Source organism: Rhincodon typus, chromosome 2 (assembly GCF_021869965.1).
Source record: "Rhincodon typus isolate 14 chromosome 2, sRhiTyp1.1, whole genome shotgun sequence".
Lineage (NCBI taxonomy): Eukaryota > Metazoa > Chordata > Chondrichthyes > Orectolobiformes > Rhincodontidae > Rhincodon > Rhincodon typus.
In genome coordinates, this window is record NC_063333.1 from 10,375,353 (window position 1) to 10,382,517 (window position 7,165).

The window sequence follows — 7,165 nt, forward strand, 5'->3', positions numbered from 1 at the left end:
GCAGACAGTATCACATATCAAAGTGCAAAATGACATTCAGGACAGAAATTGCCAGGACATTTTAATTTGAAATATAAAATGCTGCAAATACGCAGCAACCTAACTAGTATATATGCAAAGAGGAAGGTAGGGTTAATGTTTCAGGTCGATAACCTATTGAACCATACTGAACAGTCGAGCGTTTCCAGTATTTTTCCATTTAATCTCAGAAATTGGCGTTCTTGGTTTTCGCAGTTGTCGTCCAGTCTTATTAATTTATAAATTTACTGTTATCATACTTCAATGTTAAGATACCTTTTAAAACAGGAATGGGAATCCGTTCACAGTATAGAATAGCCTTGCTGATTAGAAGAAATGTATTAAAATCTTGAGTTCCCTATCCGAAAATAGGTCCTGGGCGATCATTGACCATAAGTACGGCAGGATGCTGATTTAACGTTGTGATTAACATATATATGCAGCATATAGCTAGTGACATACTCTACCTGCAGATTCTAATAGACTATGCATCGCACTCGAGGAAATGCTGAGTTATTTACGTACATGTAATTATGGCCCAAATTGAGTGTGTCCTGAATTTGATTTGAAGGATCTGCATTCATAACAAAACCACCGAAAAGCCGAAACTTAATAATTACATATGCCAGAGACTTCACACTATAGTTTAAGACAACTCAATTTTGAAATAAGTCTTAACCTCCCACGAACGACGTTTGTCGGAAGTGTCACCTTAATCGGCTACAATGGAAAAGGAGCAATCGAGTTACATTTTCAAGGATACCAACAACTTAGAAATACCATAGGATATAAAGGAGCAGGTGAAGCTCTCCGGTAATAAAACGCTCCGGAGACACCGAAGGATGATTCCATTAAAATTGCGTTTAGTAATCAGCGTAAAAACAGCTTCATTTGCAGGATATTTTACAGAATTTCGTAATTAAAGATCAAGAGATACCATACAATTATCCATTACTGGGATGGCATGAGAGCATGTAAATCAACGTAGCATATACTGTATTAGGTATCTCATTTGATGTACGTATTTTAGGAGTATAACTTCTAGGTTGAGGTTTTTTTTAAAAAAAGTGCAAGATGAATGTAAGCCGGAGTGTGCATTGTCAACGCTACTTGCTCCCGCACACATCGCATCAGACTGCTTCTAGTAAAACTGTCAGTGCACCGTTCCTGCTGCCGGCGTCATCACACATGCAAATTCAATCTGCGTGGTAATGTTATTGAGCATTCTCAATATTCATTGCGGTTTACAGGGTTTATTTCTCAGAAGGCCAAAAACATATTCCGAGCTTTCATGAGAGAGCACCTACATCTGCATGTGCATGTGCATATTAACATCGTGCACTGGGACATCACCACGTACTGTTTTCATTGCCATAAGCCATTTAAAAGCAATTTGTTATAAGTTGAAAATTAAATTCGTTACGTTGGTAGAAATGACCACCTAATCTTTAACAAATGTTACACCAGAAAGTGAAGTTTGCGAGAAATGGATATGGTCTAATATTCTAACGAGTTAGCGTTTCGTGTCCTAAGGGTCAGCGGACCCGAAACGTTAACTCTTGATTTTTTTCTTCACAGATGCTGCCAGCCCTGCTGAGCTTTTCCAGCAACTTTGTGTTTGTTACTGTCTAATGTACTTACTGTTAGTGTATAAAGGGGCTTGAGAGAGATTATGGAAGCCTAATATTTGAAGGGAACGTCACTATATTTAAATTCTATAAGAAACTTTTTAAGGAAGTGCCGAGAAAGGTTGTTTTCCTGAGAGACATCAATTTCGCTCAAAATATTTCATGTTTCTTTTTTAAAAATTGTCTGGCAGTGCTCATGAAGAGTCTTGAGACATTTATTTGTGTTAAAAGTGCCATATAAATTTCTGTTGATTATTATTAAACGTTCATTTTTTTACAATGCCTTGCAGAGCTGGTACCTGGGTAGCAATTGATTGATTCATAAAAGAAAAGTAATTCAGAGGTTGTACTCTTTGTTGACTTGGTGAGCATTTATTGCCCATCCCTAAATCCCCCAAGGAAGTGGAGGTGAGCTGCCACCTTGAACCACTGCTCTAAATTTAATGTAGGATCACCCACAATGCTGTAGGGGGGGGAGCGGGGAAGAGTTCCAGAATTGTGACCTAGCAACAGTGAAGAAATGAAAATAGATTTCCAAGTCAGGGTTGGAAGGGAATTATCTGTTCTCGTGTACCTACTGCACTTGTCCTTCTACATGATAAAGTGGTTATGGGCTTGGAAGGTGCAATCTCAAGGGCTTTAATGAACGTCTGTGGTGCATCTTCTGGCTGATAAATACTGCTACTACTGTGCATCAGTGATGGAGTGAGTGAATGCCATCATATCTATCAAAAACAATCAAGGGGGCTGCTTTGTCCTGGAAGGCTTTGTAGAGTCATGCAGGACATGACGACCAGGTTTCCAAAACTGAACCAGTCAAGTTTCTTGAGTGTTGTTGTCACGATTGAATGGTGGAGTCAACTTGATGGACAAATGGTCCTGTATCTGCTCCTACATCATCTGGTCTGGGGCCTTGGATAGTGAGGAGGGAGGAGGTAAAAGAGCAGATGTTACACCTTCCGCGATGGCAGGAGGTGGCGCTAGGGTGTGGGGAGACATTGGGAATGGAAATGATGTGGACCAGGGTATCCCAAAGGAAACGGTCCCTGTGAAATGCTGACAAAGGAGTGAAGTGGAATGTGTGTCTGGAATTGAAGAAAATGACAGCTTACAATCCTTTGGATGCAGAGGCTGGTGGGTTGGTACGTGAGAAGCAGTTTGACCCTATTGTCATTGTAGGAGGGAAGTGAAGGGGTGAGTGTGGAAATGAGGGAAAAGCATCAGACATGGCTAAGGACCCTGTCAACCACAGTAGCGGAGAATCCTCAGTTGAAGAAGAAGGTGGACATTTGAGGCCCTCCCCTTATACCTACCCATTCTCTCCTACTGTCCACTCTCACTATTTACTCATTCAAGTTCCCTTCTGTCCTGGCTTACTATCAATAATCCTCTCAGCGACATACCCTTTACATTTTTCTCTCTCTCTGGGCTGCATCTCCACCTATCTGCTCACCTCTGACCCCCACATCCCATCTCCAGTTTTGAAACATTAACTCTTTTCTCCACACAGATGTTGTCACACCTGCTGGGTTTTGCCAGCAATTTGTTTTACTTTCACATCTCCAGCATCACCAGTTTTTTTTTAAATTTAGTGGTGCTACTGAGTCACTGTTGATACATTTTGCATCCTCACCACACTCCAAGTGGGCTTCAACCTGGAGTAATGATTCACCATCCGAGGTATATGGTAATCAGCAGCAAGTTTCCTTACCTGATTCCCTTTATTGTTTGTGACATTCATAAATCATGTAGATGAGAAAAGGCCGGGGGGGTGGGGGGAATGTAGAGAATGATAAGATTGGTCAGGTGGCTGACAGTGAGGAAGAAGGTATCAGTTTACAGAAGGATATAAACAGATTAGTCAGATGGACAGATCAGTAGCAGATGGAATTTAACCCTGATAAATAAATGAGTTGATACACTTTGAAAAGCTCAGAAGAACAGATAGATCGTGGTGTGCTTGTCCACAGATCTCTGAAGGTGGAAGGACAGTTTAATAGTTACAAAAACATTTTAAGTACTCATTTTTATCATTCGTGGCATAGATTGTATGAGCAGGGAGGTCATGAACTTTTGATTACACCACAGCTAGAGTACTGTGCATGTCTGGTCACCAAACTGCAGGAAGGATGTGAATGCACTGGGAGCAGTGCAAAGAAGATTCACCTGGATATTGCCTGGGATGGAGCATTTCAGGTATAATGAGAAGTTGGTTAAGCTCATGTTGTTTTCTTTGGAATAGAGAGGGTTGAGAGGGGATCTGATAGATGTCTACTGGATTATGAGGGGCATAGACAGTGAAAGGAAAGCAACTATTCCCTTTAGTTAAAAAGGGTCAATGACAAGGGATCAAGGCATCATTTTAAAAGCAAAAGGTTTAGACAAGATTTAAGGATGGGTGTCTGGAATGCACTGCCTGGGATTATAGTTGAAGTGGGAAATCTGACAACCTTTAAAAAGTACTTGAAGGGTCGTAACATTCAAGACTATAGGCCTAGCTTGGAAAAGTGGCACCAGGGTAAATAGTGGTTTATTTTAGGCAGTACAAAATTGATTGGCTGAAGGGCCTCTGCTGTACTGTATGATCTATGATTGTCCATGCTTGACCCGATGTCATGAGACTTGACGGGGTCTGCAGCCAACACTGAAGGTTAAGTAGGCAACTCCCTTCCAACTTTATATCATTCCGCTGACATACTGGCATGTTGCTGCTGGGTGGTCCCTCTGGTTTAAGATGTTTCATAGTTTGACTCAACTGCTTTCTGAAACATATCAATAACATTGCTGAGCCTGCAACCACTTGCAGGCCAGACCTTCCCTAAAGAACATTAATAATCAGTCTGAAGAAGGGTTACTGGACTCGAATTATTAACTCTGTTTTCTCTCCACAGGTGCTGCCAGACCTGCTGAGGTACTCCAGCACTTTCTATTTTTGTCATAGGTAGTACCAGATTCTGCTCAGAGTATTAGCAGCTAGGAACTAAATTATAAAAACAGAACCACAAAGATAATAATCTATGGACTGCTGCCCCAGTCACCGATTAACATGCGGTAACTAAAACAAAGTGTTGAATGTGTGGCTGAAAGACTATTGTCAGAGAATTTTTTTTTTGGTTCAGGAAGCATTCACACCAATACTGGTAATCCAGTTTCCTCTTTCCTAGGGTAGTCTTCACCTGAACAGTACTGGGACCAGTGTCGTGACAAAAAGAGTATAAAAAGGGTTTAAACTAATGCAATGAAAGATTGCATTTTAAAGTAAAGGTAAATTAGGTTTGGTTTTCAATGCTATAAAGTCCTGATCTTTGTTTTTAAGGGTCTGAAAGTAATTTGGAACAGTGAGGTAGAGGTAGCCTTCTAAGAAAGTAGGTGAAAGTAAGTTAAATGACCATCAAACACATAGGGAGAGTTGAAAATGTAAAGTGAAAGGACAGGGCAAGAGTGTAGGGTGCACAGGCAGTAGTAACCAGAGTGAGACAGAAAGGGCCAGAGCATGCAAACATAAAAATGTACCAGTAATTACTTAGAAAAGGAAAAAAAAATCACTCTAAACAAACAAAAGAGGGAGAGGGAGAGTTTGGGGAAGGGAGAGTTAGAATTACAAGGAGAAAAGTTCAGGCAATGGAAAAGTACATTGACGAGGATATGGACAAGTTGAGTGAGACAGAAAGGGGCAGAATGCATAACAGTAAGGTCCAAGCAGGGAATAGTAGTTAAACTAAATGAAGTCACTTTATCTGAATTTACTGTTCATTCACAATACAGCAGATGAACTGGTGGAACAAACAGAGATAAATGGCTTAGACTTAAATGCTACAAGTGACATAGCTGCAAGGTGATTAAATTGATACTAAGTATTCCAAGGTACACAACACTTTGAAAAAACAAGCAAATAAAGAATAGAGGATGACACAAGTGAAAAAGGAACTTGGCGCAGAAGATCAGAATGTAGAACCAGTACTGTTGGAGATTTGAAATAGCAAGTTCAGAAAATGCAAGAGGGAGTAGTTTATAGGCTGCCAACAGTAACTAAAACTGTCAAACAGAGCACATTAAACAAGAAATTATTGGAGCTTATAGCAAATGTAATGGTTGTGGGGAACTTTAAACTTTATATAGCAAATGATGGAATTTGTTGTCAAAAGTGTTATCAAATGGCATTTACTCAACAATAGCCTGCCAACAAATGCCCTCTTTGGGTTCTGTCAGGTTGACACAGATCCTGACCTCAGGCTTGTCCAAATACAGACAAGAGCGATGAACTCGGTGGGGTGGGGTGTGTATGTGTCTCTGTATGGGGTGGGGAACAAGTAAAAGTCATTGCCCTTGACAACAAAACAGCATTTGACCAAGGGTGGTAATGAGAAGCCCGAGTAAAACTGGAGTTAATGGGAATCAGAGAGAAAACCCATTGCTGGTTGGAGACATTTCTAGCATGAACAAAGATAGTCAGGGCTGTCGGAGGTCAGTAATCTCAGCCACAGACCGTCACTACAAGAATCCTCAGGATAATGTCCAAGGCCTAACCATCTTCAATGACCATCTCTCCATCGTTAAGTCATAAGGGTATTTGCTGCTGTTTGCACAACGTTCAGTACTATTATGACTTCTTAGGTATTGAATCAGCCCATGTAAAAATGTAGCAAGACATGGATATTATCTAGTCTTGCCTTATTAAGTGGCAAGTGACATTTCCATCACAAAATTACCACAAAATGACTATTTCCAACAAGAGAGAATCCAATCATCATCCTTTGGTTTTCAATGGCATTACCATTATCCAAAAACTGAATTGGATCAGCCATTATAAACACTACAGTAACAAGAGTAGGTAAGAGGATAGGCAGTCTGCAGCAAATAACTCGCCTTGGTGCTCAAAGCTTTTTCACCATTTACAAGGCACAAATCAGAAATGTGACAGAATACTCTCCATTTGTCTGGATGTCTCTAGATGCTTGATACCACTAAAGACAAAGCAGCCTGTTTTACTAGCACCCAATGTGACACCTTCAACGTTCATTTCCAGATGCTTAGTGACAGCAATGTGTAATATCTTGAATGAATATGAGTAACAGTAAACAACAGTTATAGTAAATGAGAGACAACAAGGTGCAGGGCTGGATGAACACAACAGGCCAAGCAGCATCATAGGAGCAGAAAGGCTGACGTTTCGGGCCTAGACCCTTCATCAGAAAAGGGGGAGGGGAAGGGGGTTCTGAAATAAATAGGGAGAGAGTGGGAGGCGGATAGAAGATGGATAGAGGAGAGGATAGGTGGAGAGGAAACAAACAGGTCGAAGAGGCGGGGATGGAGCCAGTAAAGGTGAGTGTAGGTGGGGAGTTAGGGAGGGGATAGGTCAGTCCAGGGAGGACGGACAGGTCAAGGGGGCGGGATGAGGTTAGTCGGTAGGAGATGGGGGTGCGGCTTGAGGTGGGAGGAAGAACAGGTTAGGGAGGCAGGGACGAGCTGGACTGGTTTTGGGATGCGGTAGCGGGAGGGGAGATTTTGAAGCTTGTGAA

At 41.3% G+C, this 7,165-nt stretch overlaps 1 protein-coding gene across 1 annotated transcript in view; it reads right to left on the reverse strand.

The window, feature by feature from the left end:
* Positions 1-7,165, reverse strand: part of LOC109921859 (sodium channel protein type 4 subunit alpha-like) — a 1,322,739-nt gene that overhangs the window by 476,441 nt on the left and 839,133 nt on the right. The gene's annotated exons all lie outside the window — the stretch shown is intronic.